Genomic DNA, 15,482 nt, shown 5'->3' with positions numbered 1-15,482 from the left:
TGAGACTCTGCAGGCATTCTTCAGTGTGAGATGTTAAAGCAGCATCGTCAGCAAAGAGGAGTTCTCTGATGAGGACTTTCCGTACTTTGGACTTCGCTCTTAGACGGGCAAGGTTGAACAACCTGCCCCCTGATCTTGTGTGGAGGAAAATTCCTTCTTCAGAGGATTTGAACGCATGTGAAAGCAGCAGGGAGAAGAAAATCCCAAAAAGTGTGGGTGCGAGAACACAGCCCTGTTTCACACCACTCAGGATAGGAAAGGGCTCTGATGAGGAGCCACCATGTTGAATTGTGCCTTTCATATTGTCATGGAATGAGGTGATGATACTTAGTAGCTTTGGTGGACATCCGATCTTTTCTAGTAGTCTGAAGAGACCACGTCTGCTGACGAGGTCAAAGGCTTTGGTGAGATCAATGAAAGCAATGTAGAGGCATACAGTATACTAAATTGATGAAAGTACAAGTAAATCGCTGCTTCAGCTGAAAGGAGTGTTTGGGGCCTTGGATGGTGAGGACAGAGGAGGTAAAAGGGCAGAAACAAAAACAAGAAATGCTGGATTCACTCAGCAGGTCTGGCAGCATCTGTGGAAAGAGAAGCAGAGTTAACGTTTCGGGTCAGTGACCCTTCTTCGGAACTTCGGGTCACTGACCCGAAACGTTAACTCTGCTTCTCTTTCCACAGATGCTGCCAGACCTGCTGAGTGAATCCAGCATTTCTTGTTTTTGTTTCAGATTTCCAGCATCCGCAGTATTTTGCTTTTATTTTAGGTAAAAGGGCAGGTTTTACACCTCCTGTGATTGCATGGGAAGGTGCCGTGGGAAGGGTCGGGGTGTCGGGGATAATGGAGGAGTGGACCAGGGTGTCACGGAGGGAATGACCCCTTCGGAATGCTGACAGGCGAGGGGAGGGGAAATGCGTTCGGTGGTGGCATCATGCTGGAGGCGGCGGAAATGGCAGAGGATGATCCTTTGGATGTGGAGGCTGGTGGGGTGGAAAGTGAGGACAAGGGGAACCCTGTCGTGGCTCTGGGAGGGAGGGAAAGGGGTGAGGGCAGAAGTGGGGGAAATTTATTGAGGAAGAACTGTCAACCACAGTGCAGGGGAATCCTCAGTTGAGGAAAAAGGAAGACATATCAGAATCGCGATTGTGGAAGGTTGCATCATCAGAGCAGATGTGTTGGAGATGGAGAAATTGGAAGAATGGAATGGAAGGTGTGAGGAGACCAATGCAGATTGGTCAATTATCACTGCTTTTTTGGCACCTGATTACAATTCTAACCTCAATTTTGCTGCCAATTCTTTTAGTTTATTCTTAGTTAAAGTTATCAAGTCACTGAGGGAAACATGATAGGCATTCAAACTCTTCAGCTGCAGCAGACATCAACAGTTCCTTCAGCAATACCAAATGGTCTCTTAAAAGAGTTATTTCCTCTTTAGGCAATTAATTTGGCCAGTAGCTCCATGTAGAATTTCTGCTGAGAGAGAATGGACAGCTCTTTTCAGTATTCTTCACTGGAAAGTCTGTCAAAACAAGCTGGTTCAAGCCAGTTTTTGCCAGTTTTACACACAGTTAAGTGGAAACTTTATACCATATGACTTTTCTCTCCTGCTGTTGCCTCGGTAACAAAATGCAGCTGTGGCACACTGTGCCACCAGAAATCCAAAACTTCTCTCCCTGTCTTAAAGGTTCATTGTTTTTAACAGAGTCTTAAAGACACACAGTTTTAATACGAGGAGAAAAATAATATGTCCGTGACACCTTATTTATGCCTTTGTTCCACAAGAACACAAGAAATAGGAGAATAAGTGGACCATATGGCCCAACAAGGCTGCTCTGCCATTCAATACGATAATGGTTGATCTTAGGCTTCAACTCCACTTTCCTGCCTCCTTGCCATATCCCTTGATTTCTTGACAGAACAAAAATCTATCTATCCCAGCCTTAAATGTATTCAACGATGGTGCATCTACAACCATTTGGGGTAGAGAAATCCAAAGATTCACAACCCTTTGAGTGAAGTAATTTCTCCTCATCTCAGTCTTAAATGATCAGTCCCTTATTCTGAGACTGTGCCCCAGTGTTCTAGATTCCTTGACCATTGGAAACAATCTCTCAGTGCCCACCCTATACAGCCCCTTCAGAATCTAGTATGTTTCAATGTGATCACCTCTCATTTTTCTAAACTCCAGAGAATATAGCCCTAATTTACTCAGCCTCTCATCATAGGACAACCCCCTCATCCCAGGGACCAATTTAGTGAATCTTCGCTGTACGTTCTTCAATGCAAGTGTATCCTTTCTTAAATGTGGAGACCAAAGTTGCACACAGTACTTCAGATGGGGTCTCACCAAAATCCTGTACAATTGCAGCAAGACTTCTTTATTCCCAGGGTCGGCAGCATGTCCGTACTTGGACACCAGTGGCTGTGGCAAAAGATTTTGAGATCCGTGACTGGTAATTTCAGGGATGAGAAATTTCCCATTGGCTCAACAGCCACTAGTCTTGGTCCATATTGATATCAATGATACAGGTAGGAAGAGAGATGTGGTCCTTCAAAAAGAGTTTAGTGAGTTAGGTAAGAAATTAACAAACTGGACCTCAAAATTAGTAATCTCCAGATTACTCCCAGTACCACACACAAATGAGTATAGAAATAGGAGGATAATGCAGATGAAAGCATGGCTGGAAACATGGCACAGGAGGGAAGACTTTAGATTCCTGGAACAGTGGGACCAGTTCTGGAGAAGGTGGGACCCGTATAGGCCAGATAGGTTGCACGTGAACCGAGCTGGGACAAATTTCCTTGCGGAGCAATTTGCTAGTGCTATTGGGGAGGGTTTAATCTAACTTGGCAGGGATGTGGGAGCCAGGAGGAAATATCAGAGAATATTACCAAGGTGCACAAACTACTGGGAGAGTTATATAGCACGAGATTAGGGAATAGTAATTTATTGGATGGGGTCAGAATAAGGGTTAATGTGCATGTGTGTGAATGCACAGAGTGTTGCTAATACGATTGGTGAGTTACAGGCACAGATTGCCATGTGGAATATAATGTTGTGGCTATAACAGAGATCTGATTTAAAGAAGGGAAGAACTGGGTGTTAAATATTCCTGAATACAAGGTGTTCAGGAAAGATAGGAACTATTGCTGAAAACAGAGACATTTTGTTGAAGCTTTTCGTCTTGCACTCATCAGGACAATTCTGATGCAAAACTTGTGAAGCATGATTCCTGGCAATTTTTACCACTATTTTTGGCAAATTACGATGATAGTGAAGACTGGGATTGTTACATTGAACGGTGATGAAATGAAAGCTGAAATAAAAGCCCTCCCTCAATGTCCAACTGGTCTGTGATAACAACAAGAGCTTCTTCCATGTTTGTGCTCACTTTCCTAGCATTTGCCATGACTCCTGAAATCCTCTACCAGTCCATGCTGCCTCAGATCTTCACTCCATCTCCCAAACTGCGTGGATGGATCCAAGGAGACAAGGGAAATCCCTTGAAAAGATGGCTGCTGATCCCTCTAGGGACGGCCCAGACAGAAGCACAGAGACGAAGCAACCAATGCCATCTGCTCAATAGGCCAACCATTTAGTAGGCCATCGGGTTTCTGAAGATGTGATTTCGGTGCCTGGATCGGTCGGGTGGCACCCTCTAAGACCCTCCTGTAGGGTCTCGGCCATCGTGGTGGTCTGCTACACTCTCCAATCATGGTCTGCCAGAGAGGTGTAGACCTTGAGGACAGTGAGGCCCTGGAAGGAGACAGCTCATCAGGGAAGAACAGGAGGTAAGAGAGGAGGAGGATGAGGAGACGGACGGGGATAACACTGAACAGAGAGGTGCTCCTGCTGCATGATGAGGTGGCCTCTCCAGCCACCCTCCGGGATGAGGACCTGCCACCTCTTCCTCCTGGCCTTCATTAGATCCAGGTGGGCATCGATGAAGCGAGGTTTTTCCCAACCCCTAGTGCCAGGCCTCCAGCTCTCCTGTGACATCTCACTTACTTCTGGTGAAGTGGAAGGCAGATCTCTCCCTCAGGACAACCAGCATCCTCAGTGATGGCTGCCATGGGCATGTCTTCAGGAGCCTCAAACTTAATTTGAATCACCTCCATTTTCAATCCCACTGGCTGTAAGTGGACAGAAAACCCATCTCCATGCCAATTAAGGCTAACCCATTTGAAAAATCTGAATCAGTTTCCCACAGGAGGCAGGTTTCCAACTCTAAACCCAGTTTCTGTTTCCTGCCTCCATCACAAAAATCCAGCCCTATGTTTCGGGGGACTTCCTGGCCCCCTGCAGGTAACAAACATTTCTCCTCCTTTCCACCTCCTCCAACAAGTGCACCATCCAAAATCCTTGCAGCCAATCTCTCCATTTCCCACTTCCTGCCTGACTCCCAGCAGCTGCTCCAGCCACAATGCACCTTTCCTTTAAGAGCTGCACACTAGCTTTAACGGAAGCAGAGCTGTTAGGATTTTGGGCCCCTGGCTGAAATATGCAGCCTTCAAACAGTGTAGTTAGTGCTGGCTGCAAGTAGAAATCATTATAATAAACAGGCAGCATGAAGTTGGCAGCCTGCATTTCAGTCAACAGACATAAGTCAATTGTGCATCAGACCTGTTTTCAGAGCCTGCCTGGACGTGTAGCTGATAAGAGTTCAACAGAAGCAAAAACAGGCTTTTTTTTTTGTTAGATTGCTGCATTTGCTTCCATAGGTTTTGCAGCTTGAAATAGTTACAGACTATTGCTGGCATCCATTCGATAAATTGTAGTTAGGATGACCAACTCCTCCAAGAACACATTGAGGAATATGGTCAAGTTGTAATAAGGTATTGGGCCTATGTAACTGTCTCCTTTTGAAGGAGTTGATTGATAACTGTATGTGAGGTCTTCTTGTTAAAGTAATCCCTTGATAACATATGAATCCACACCAGAGAAAATATATATAAGGAGGGTGTTAGAAAAGATTCTTCAGAAGTTGACAAGGCCTGATCAGCTGTTCCCCTAGATCTCATAAACTATGATGAGTGAATTATTTGGTAACTTGTACCAAAAGTGTGTTAAGTATATGTGTCATCGTAATTAATAGTGATCATTGTATAATTGTTTCCAATAAATGCCTTTGAACCCTACCATCATATGGAATAGCTTATAAATTTCCCGAATAGAGTAAAATCAAAGGAGCTGAGTTAATTGTGCATCGTGATCCTCAGGCCCATTTTCAGGGGCAATCCAATGTAACGCCCTTGGGCTTATAGCTGATAGGAATTCAGCAGAAGCAGAGCAGCAGGGCAGCAGAGTGAGTTGAGATGAAAATTGAAATCAATGAGGATGAGAAGTTCCTCAGTGCAGCGAATATTTTAGAATGGAAATCCGTTTTGCCCCGTTTTCGTGTCTGAATAGGCATTTAGGCCTCGGTCCTCATCAACACATTGCCAGCGGACTGAGGGCGGCATCCAGAAGCAGCCTGCTGGTTTCCAGGAGATCATGAAAGAGAGTGGGATGATGAGCATTGCGAGGGAGCCAAGTGGGGACTTGCAACTGTCTTTGAGAATGCTGTGGATACAAAAGGAGCACTCCTGCTTCTCCAGGATCCATATTCAGATAAGTGTATTTAAAGTGCATTTAAAAATACTTAAGGGCCACTAGATGTCAGCATTCTTATTCTGAAAGCAGCAGGTCTGGCACCAACTATGTTGAAGGCAGTTTGATCTCTGCACTCCTATATTCGAGCCATTACCAATATGTCAGGGGGAGGGATGGATGTTGTCCACTACCAGCACCTCCTTATTGGATGCTTAGGCACCAGTTTTATGGGCACAACATTAACAAATTCCTAGGCCTAAGCAGAGGCCAAGGATTTTCCATTTTTGCTGAATCCCGATGCACCTTTGGTAGAGTAAGAACTCCACCCCCTCAGAGGCCTGCTGCTGTACATTACGTCCAAATGAATTAGGAGCAGAAATAGGCCATTAGGCCCCACGAGCCTGCTCCGCCATTTAATAAGATCATGGATGATCTGTTTGTGTCTCGAATTTCACACTTCCATCTTTGATTCCCTTGGCTTATAAGAATCTATCTATCTCCACCTTAAAATATTCAATGACCCTGCCTCCACCACCTTCTGAGGCAAAGAATTCCAAATTCGCACTACCCTTCGAGAGAACATAATTGTCCTCACCTCTGTCCTAAAAGGGCGACCCTTAATTTTAAAACAGTGCCCCCTAGTTCTGGACTCACCCACAAGAGGAAACATCCTTTCCACATTCACCTTGTCAAGACCATTAAGGATCTTATATACTTCAATCAAGTCTTCCTTCACTCTTCTAAACTCCAATGAAATCAAGCCCAGTCTGTCCAACTTTTCCTCATAAGACAACCCGCTTATTCCAGTTATCAATCTAGTAAACCTCCTCTGAACCACCTCCAAATCATTTACATCCTTCCTTAAATAATGAGACTAAAACTGCACACAGTATTCGAAATGTGGTCTCACCAATGCCCTGTATAACTAAAGCATACCATCCTTACTTTTATTTTCAATTCCTCTTGTAATAAAGGATAGCATTCCATTAGCCTTCTTTATTATTTGCTGTACCTGCAAAGTAACTTTTTGTGACTCATGCACTAGAACACCTAGATCCCTCTGCACCTCGGAATTCTGCAGTCTCTCTCCATTTAAGTAAAACTCTGCTTTTATATTCTTCCTGCCAAAGTGAACAACTTCACATTTTCCCACATTATACTCCAACTGCCAGATTTCTGCCCATTCACTCAACCTATCTATATCGGTCTGCAACCTCCTTATCTCCTCTTCACAACACACTTTCCTACGTATCTTTTTGCCATCTGCAAATTTAGCTACCATGCCATCACTCCCCTCAACTAAGTCATTGATATAAATTGTAAAAAGTTGAAGCCCCAGCACAGAAATATTGAATTGAAACATTAATTTGAATCAATGCAACTACTTTCAGGGGAAATCTACCCACTTCCCACTTTCAGCAACATTGCACGCCAGGAATACACCTTGTATCCAGTCAGCAGTGCCAGGGCCAAGTTTAAGGAAAATTTGTTGTATCTTAAAGTTAATAGTCACCTTTTCTCATGTAAGATTTAATGCTCATTTGCCCTAGAGTTTGTATTAACATTGAATATCTCTCTGGGATCCAGTTAACCTACTTCTTTTAAAATCTTCAATACCTCAATAAGTTGACCTTGGTATACATTCCTAGTAGGCATAATTTTTTCCAGTTATGAACTTATTTGCCCTTCTTTGCACTGCCTCCAAGGCCAGGATATACAGTGTTCAAAACCATGCATATTACTTTAGTAAGGGAGAAACTAGTGGTAATTATCATTCTCTGGGATGTGCGTTAGTCATAATGAAACTTTTTATGACAGTACTTTGGCCGTCCACCCGAGTCAACATTTCTCCAAGTTTTGGTTCAATTTATATGCAAGGAATTTGAACATCATTCTCAACCTAACTGTTTTGTAAGGGTGTGTCACGACTTAAGCAGAAACCCAACAAATTCCTGTCACAACTGAAAAAGAAAATGTACTTGTGTGTTTTCTTACAAGCTCTCGTGAATGCCTGAATCTGGACAGAGTATCATGGATCGTAAAAATAAAGAAACTAGGTGAGTAGTGAGTAACTCTAATTAATTAATAAGTTGTTAGCCTTGGTTCATTGATGGCACACGCACCTCTGAGTCAAGAGATTATGGGTTCAAGCCCCACACCAGGGTTTAAGTGCAAAAAATGTAGTCGGACACTCCAATGCAGTACTGAGAGAGTGCTGCAATGCCAGAGATGCTGTCTTTCAGATGCGACGTTGACCAAAACCTCATCTGTCTGCCTGGTTGGATGGAAAAGATCCCATGGATCTATTTCGGAGAAGAGCAGGGAGTTATCCCCAGTCTCCTGGCCAATAATTATCCTTCAATTAATATACAAAAACAGATTATCTGGGCATTATCACATTGCTGTTTGTGGGTGTTTGCTGTGTGCAAATTGGCTGCCGCATTTCTTACATTACGATAGTCACTACACTTCAAAAGTACTAAATTGGCTGTAAAGTGCTTTGAGGTGTCCGGTGGTCATGAAAAGCGCTATATAAATGCAACTCTTTCTTTCTTTGATGGTACTATTTTGAAGAAGAGCAGGGGAGTTATCCCCTGTGTCCTGGCCAATGTTTATCCATCAACCACCTTAAAAAAACCCGATTATGTGATCATTATCACATTGTTGTTTATGGGACTTTGCTGTGTACAAGTTGTCTGCCGTCCCTACATTACGACAATGACTACACTTCAAAAGTACTTAATTGGCTGTAAGGCATTTTGGGAGGTCTTCGGATATAATGATGCTATATAAATTAAAGTTTGTTTGTTTTATTCCAAAGATGATAAATCTGTGGCATTTACCAGCTGTTAATAATGGATGAAATTGCCCCGCTAGTACGATTAATCAAACAATCAAGTGTGATCTCACCATTGAGTCTTTAAAAATTGAGACTAAGGGAACCTTACAACATACATGCTTTTGAAATCCTACTTAACATCATCCAGTTATTACTTTCTTTGTTTTAACTTGCTTTATGTCTTTTTTTTAAGCCTCAGTCTGTCCTGAATTATGAGTCCTGGTTCAAAACCTAGACTTCTTGATAATAACTAGAGACATTATGTGGCAAAAGCATATCTCAACCATTTTGAACTCTGTCAATGCAATGTGACAACAAAGACCTAGAATTGGCAAAAAAAAAATCGAAAGTTTAAAGAATGAAACAAATTGCAGTTCAAATATAGTTTTGGATTCTTTAAAATAAAATAACTGCGTAATTGTAATTTGAAAATATATTTACATGTTTGTTTACCATATCTATTGTGACAAATGTGCAGTAAAATGATGATGCTTTGACTTTTAAAGAGATAAAATGAACAGCACTAATCCCCACACACCAGCCTTCTTTATAGTAATTTTTCACATATCTAATCAGACTTAATTCCTGTTCTACCTCTAACTGCCTAACCTGGCAATAATATCCCTTGTATCGCTCTCTCGATTTCCCTTCCTCCTACCTTTATTTGAAGATATTCCAAGGTATATATTTTATCTTTAAACCTACATGTTGTGTGTTTTTGTCCTGGGTAACAGAACATGTTTCACTTTTGGTTCTCATGTCTGAATCACGCATTTCCAGTTACAGTGCAGATTAAATGCAAGGTTATACTCTATCCTCTCCCACTAATGTATCACTACCTTAACTTTAATAGAACCTATATTAGTATAATGTTTACATTTCTCACACATGTCTCTGAGTGAAACTGCTAATGTTTTAAGTGTAAGTACAATAAAGTACAACATCAGAGGAATGTATGATGGCATTAAGAGAGCTTTAGGGCCAACCATCAAGAAGATCGCCCCCCCTCAAATCTAAATCAGGGGACACAATCACTGACCAACGTAAGCAAATGGACCGCTGGGTGGAGCACTACCTAGAACTGTACTCCAGGGAAAATGTTGTCACTGAGACCGCCCTCAATGCAATCCAGTCTCTGCCAGTCACGGATGAGCTGGACGTACAGCCAACAAAATCGGAACTCAGTGATGCCATTGATTCTCTAGCCAGCGGAAAAGCCCCTGGGAAGGACGGCATTACCCCTGAAATAATCAAGAGTTCCAAGCCTGCTATACTTTCAGCACTGTACGAACTGCTTTGCCTGTGCTGGGACGAGGGAGCAGTACCTCAGGACATGCGCAATGCCAATATTATCACCCTCTATAAGAACAAGGGTGACCACGGTGACTGCAACAACTACCGTGGAATCTCCCTGCTCAGCATAGTGGGGAAAGTCTTCACTCAAGTCGCTTTAAACAGGCTGAGCGTGTCTACCGTGAGGCCCAGTGTGGCTTTCGAGCAGAGAGATCCACCATTGACATGCTGTTCTCCCTTCACCAGCTACAGGAGAAATGTCGTGAACAACAGATGCCCCTCTACATTGCTTTCATTGATCTCACCAAAGCCTTTGACCTCGTCAGCAGACGCGGTCTCTTCAGACTACTAGAAAAGATCGGATGTCCACCAAAGCTACTAAAAATCATCACCTCATTCCATGACAATATGAAAGGCACAATTCAGCATAGCGGCGCCTCATCAGACCCCTTTCCTATCCTGAGTGGCGTGAAACAGGGCTGTGTTCTCGTACCTACACTGTTTGGGATGTTCTTCTCTCTGCTGCTCTCGCGTGCGTTCAAGTCTTCAGAAGAAGGAATTTTCCACCACACAAGATCAGGTGGCAGCTTGTTCAACTTTGCCCGTCTAAGAGCAAAGACCAAAGTACGGAAAGTCCTCATCAGGGAACTCCTCTTTGCTGACGATGCTGCATTAACGTCTCACACTGAAGAGTGTCTGCAGAGACTCATCGACAGGATTGCGGCTGCCTGCAACGAATTTGGCCTAACCAGCCTCAAGATAACGAATATCATGGGACAGGACGTCAGAAATGCTCCATCCATCAATATCGGTGACCACGCTCTGGAAGTGGTTCAAGAGTTCACCGACCTTGGCTGAACTATCACCAGTAACCTGTCTCTCGATGCAGAAATCAACAAGCGCATGGGAAAGGCTTCCACTGCTATGTCCAGACTGACCAAGAGAGTGTGGGAAAATGGCGCACTGACATGGAACACAAAAGTCCGAGTGTATCAAGCCTGTGCCCTCAGTACCTTGCTCTATGGCAGTGACGCCTGGACAACGTATGTCAGCCAAGAGCGACGTCTCAATTCATTCCATCTTCGCTGCCTCCGGAGAATCCTTGGTATCAGGTAGCAGGACTGTATCTCCAACACAGAAGTCCTCGAGGCGGCCAACATCCCCAGCATATACACCCTACTGAGCCAGCGGCGCTTGAGATGGCTTGGCCATGTGAGCCACATGGAAGATGGCAGGATCCCCAAGGACACATTGTACAGCGAGCTCATCACTGGTATCAGACCCACCGGCCGTCCATGTCTCCGCTTTAAAGACGTCTGAAAACGCGACATGAAGTCCTGTGACATTGATCACAAGTCGTGGGAGTCAGTTGCCAGCGATCGCCAGAGCTGGCGGGCAGCCATAAAGGCGGGGCTAAAGTGTGGCGAATCGGAGACTTAGCAGTTGGCAGGAAAAAAGACAGAAACGCAAGGGGAGAGCCAACTGTGTAACAGCCCCAACAACCAATCTTATCTCTAGCACCTGTGAAAGAGTCTGTCACTCTAGAATTGGCCTTTATAGCCACTCCAGGCGCTGTTTCACAAACCACTGACCACCTCCAGGCGCTTACCCATTGTCTCCCGAGACAAAGAGGCCAAAGAAGAAGACAACAAAGTACATTCATGTTTATGAAAATCTTCCATTCCCATTCTCTCTCGCCATATCTTTACTTTTGTGTAGGAACAAATTTGGTATCATTCCAGACTGGAGTCTATGCTTGATTCCAGTAAATATTCTTGTGGATGATTGTGAAGACTTCACAATTAGAATGTTTTGAGAATTTTTCATTATTCTTCTGTAAAATTAACCACTGGTCTGGATAATATCAATTTCTGCTTTACAGATTTGTGCAGAAAGTAGTGTTTCTTAGAATTAAAATCTATTTTAAAAAGCACTGATCATTATTTGAATTTCCAATGTCAGTATTGTCATAGATACCTTCAAGGGGAAGCTAGATAAGTACATGAGGCAGAAAGAAATAGAAGAATATGTTGATACGGTTAGATACAGTCGGGTGCGAGGAGGCTTGTGTGAAGCATAAACACTAGCACCAGTTAGACTGAATCACCTACAACTGTCCGGTACCCAGCTGGGGATCTGGAGGAGAAAATCAGCTCTAACATGTGTCAGCCATGTGTCAATGTTAGCACTCTCTTCTCCAAGTCAGTTGGTTGTGGGTTCAAGTTCCACTCTATAGACTGGAGTACATAATCTAGGCTGGTAATTGAGTGCAGTACTATTTGAGATACCATCTTTCAAATGAGATGTTTAACCGTGGACCCATTTACCTACCCAAAAGGGCGCAAAGAATCCCGCACCACAATCCAAAGAAGAGCAGTCTAGTTCTCTCATTGTCCAGGGCAGAATTTATCCCTAAAACAACACCTAAACCAGATGATCTCACAAAAATTGGCTGCTGCATTTCTTACTTAACAACAATTTAAAAATACTACATTGGTTGTAACAGGCTTTGGGGCATCCTGAAGACACGAAGGTGCTATATAAATGTAAGTCCTCCTTTCTTTTCTTAACATATCTTGGTGTGGATTTTCTCACAGTAATAGTTGAACCAAACCAGTGTTATATCACTGATTACTGCTTAGCTCTGGCACAACAGTGTATGTCTTGTGATCTGCAATTAACTGAACAGAAGCAAGAATGTGATGGTGAATAAGGTGACAACCTGGTGAAGCTACATCACAGGATGCATGCATGCCAAACAGCAGAAGCAGCATGCTGTTATAATCCTATTAGGGAACGTTAACTCTTATAAGGAGAAAATTGAATTCCCAGATATTTCTGAAAGAATTATGCCACAAGATTTTATGTTTTAAACAAAAAAAGCTTTACTATACAGGGGTTAAACAAAGAAAAGCACTACTAACCTAACACTACAATTTAGAAATATTTATATTTTAAACATAAAATCTTAAAAAAACAGGAGGATGTATACTTTAAACTCTAAATATCAACATAATACCCCCACTTGACTTTTACTTCCACCCCAAGAGTTCCCCTGTACGGATCTTGGCAATTTGTTCACTTCTCCTGGGACCAATCCAAAGTGTACCACAGCTCTTAGGAATTCTCTTCAATTCCTTAGTTTCTCAGCTATCTTCTGAGGTATGAAATCATCTCCCGAATCTGGACTTCCCAGCTTGAGCATGGGCCTGCCTTAAAACAGAAACATCCCTGGATCCCAATGGCTTCTTTGCTCCAAAGTCCAACTGACTTCCAAAAGCCAACTGTCAGCAAGCACGCAGATCAAAATACCAACAGGCACCCACTGCATCATCTATCTCCATAGCAATGTGGTATATTTTGGATGTCCCAGATAGAAATTTAAACTAATTATTTCCAACTCCAAATCTTCTCTTTGTTCTGGAAAATCGTATGAATAATTTAAACCCCTGATTGCAACAGCTGCAGACACACCGTATCCATCAAGAAGTTCAGAGAGGTTCCCATTGTTTAGTGTCTTCACACTTCCCATTATGACCTTACTAGATAAAGACCCTTTGATTTGTAACCGCCCTTGGTTTGTTTGCCAGCTTCTCAAACCAGGTATTTTCATTTGTCTTGCATTAAAAAAAAAATCAATTTGCAAATTAAAAGTTGCCTCTAGAAAATTAATACAAACCATGAATTAGATGAATGTAACAATGCTATAGACAGAAGCGATCCCACAACGAACAGATCAGATCAAATTCTGCTGTTCTGTCACATTCAGTGAATGGTGGTGAACTATTAAACAACTCACCAGAGGAGGAGACTGAACAAACATCCTCATTCTCAATGATAGCAGAGCCCTGCACATCAGTGCAAAAGACAAGGCTGAAGTGTTTGCAACCATCTTCAGCCATAAGTGACAGGTGGATGATCCATCTCAGCCTCCGCCTGAGGTCCCCAGCATCAGAGGTGACAATCTTCAGCCAATTCAATTCACACCAACTAATATCAAGAAACAGCTGAAGGCTCTAGATACAGCAAAGGCTTATGGGTCCTGACAACATTCCGCTGTAGTACTGAAGCCGTGAGCTGCAGAACTAGCCGTGCCCCAAGTCAAACTGGTCCAGTACAGCTACAACACTGGTATCGACCCAAGAATGTGGAAAATTGCTCAGCTATGTCCTGTCTACAAAAAGCTGGACAAATCCAATCCGGCCAATTACTGCCTCATGAGCCTACACTCAATCATCAGCAAAGTGACAGTGTTATCAAGCCGCACTTATTCAACAATAACCTGATCACTGATGTTTATTTTGGGCTCCACCAGGCACTCGGCTCCAGACCTCATTACAGCCTTGGTCCAAATGTGGAAAAAAGAGCTAAATTCCAGGGAATAGGTGAGAGTGACTGCTCTTAAAATTAAGGAAGCATTTGACCAAATATTGCATCAAGGAGCCCTAGCAAAAGTGAAATCAATGGCAATCAGAGGGAAAACTCTCCACTGGTTGGAATCATACCTAGCACAAAGGTTGTGTTTATTGGAGGCCAATCTTTTCAGCCCCAGGGCATCAGTGCAGGTGTTCCTCAGGGTAGTGTCCTATAACCAATCATCTTCCGCTGCTTCATCAATGACCTTCCCTCCAACTTAAGGCCAGAAGTGGAATTGTTCACTGATGATTCCACATTGTTCAGTAGCATTCGCAATTACTCAGATATTGAAGAGCAGTCTGCACACCATGCAGCAAGACCTGGGCAACATTCAGGCTTAGGTAGATAAATGGCAAGAAACATTCACGCCATACAAGTAGCAGGCGGTGCCCATCTCCAAAAAAAGAGAATCTAACCATCTCCCCTTGACATTCAATAGCATCACTATCACTGAATTCCCCACCATCAATATCTTGAGGGTTAGCATTAACCGGAAATTTAACTGGGCCAGTAATATAAATACTGTGGGTACAAGAGCAGGTCAGATACTGTGAATATTGAGGCAACTAACTCATCTCCTGACTCCCCAAAACCTGTCCACCATCCATAAGGGACAAATGAGGAGTGTGATGGAATATTCTCCACTTGTCTGGATGTGTGCAGCTCAAACATCATTGAAGAAACTCGACACCATCCAGGAAAAACATGCCGCTTGGTCACCACCCCATGCACAACCTTAAACATTCACTCCCTCCACCACTGGCACACAGAGGCTTCTGTGTGTACCATCTACAAGATGCCCTGCAGCAACTCGCCAAGCTTCCCTCAACAGCACCTTCTAAACCCACGACCTCTACCACCTAAAAGAACAAGGGCAGCAGATACATGGGAACACCACCACCTGAAAGTACCCCTCCAAATCACACCCTCCTGACTTGGAATTAGATCACCATTCCTTCAATATTGCTGGGTCAAAATCCTGGAACTCCCTCCCTAAATGCACTGTTGGTGTACTTGCACCTCATGGACTGCAGCAGTTCAAGAAGGCAGCTCACTACCACCTTCTCAAGGTCAATTAGGGATGGGCAACACATATTGGTCTTACCAATGCTGCTCACATCCCATGAATGAATAAAAAAATTATTAATAGTACATTGTTAAATGTGTGTACACAGCTAATGTATCAGATGGAAAATGTGCAAAACCACATGTGGAGTGCAACTTTTAATAAATTCAGCAATAAGAGCCAGAATTACCTACGCATGTAAAGTGCTGCATGAAATCATTTTCCTCAGAAAATCTGGATAATGAATTTTGAAGTAATGCCCTTGTTTTCTTGA

General features: G+C 43.2%; 1 protein-coding gene across 1 annotated transcript in view; it reads left to right on the top strand.

Moving 5' to 3' along the window:
* The first annotated feature begins 7,613 nt into the window (after nt 1-7,613).
* The window catches only part of LOC137376710 (chitin synthase chs-2-like), a 31,343-nt gene continuing 23,474 nt past the window's right edge, over nt 7,614-15,482 (top strand). Inside the window, exon 1 of the mRNA XM_068045685.1 lies at nt 7,614-7,651. The gene's annotated coding sequence lies outside the window, so the exon portion shown is untranslated. The remainder of the gene's footprint in view (nt 7,652-15,482) is intronic.

This window comes from Heterodontus francisci, chromosome 13 (genome assembly GCF_036365525.1).
Source record: "Heterodontus francisci isolate sHetFra1 chromosome 13, sHetFra1.hap1, whole genome shotgun sequence".
In the NCBI taxonomy this organism is placed as follows: Eukaryota; Metazoa; Chordata; class Chondrichthyes; order Heterodontiformes; family Heterodontidae; genus Heterodontus; species Heterodontus francisci.
The sequence above is the reverse complement of the archived record's forward strand: the minus strand, read 5'-3'. Positions and strand labels throughout refer to the sequence as shown.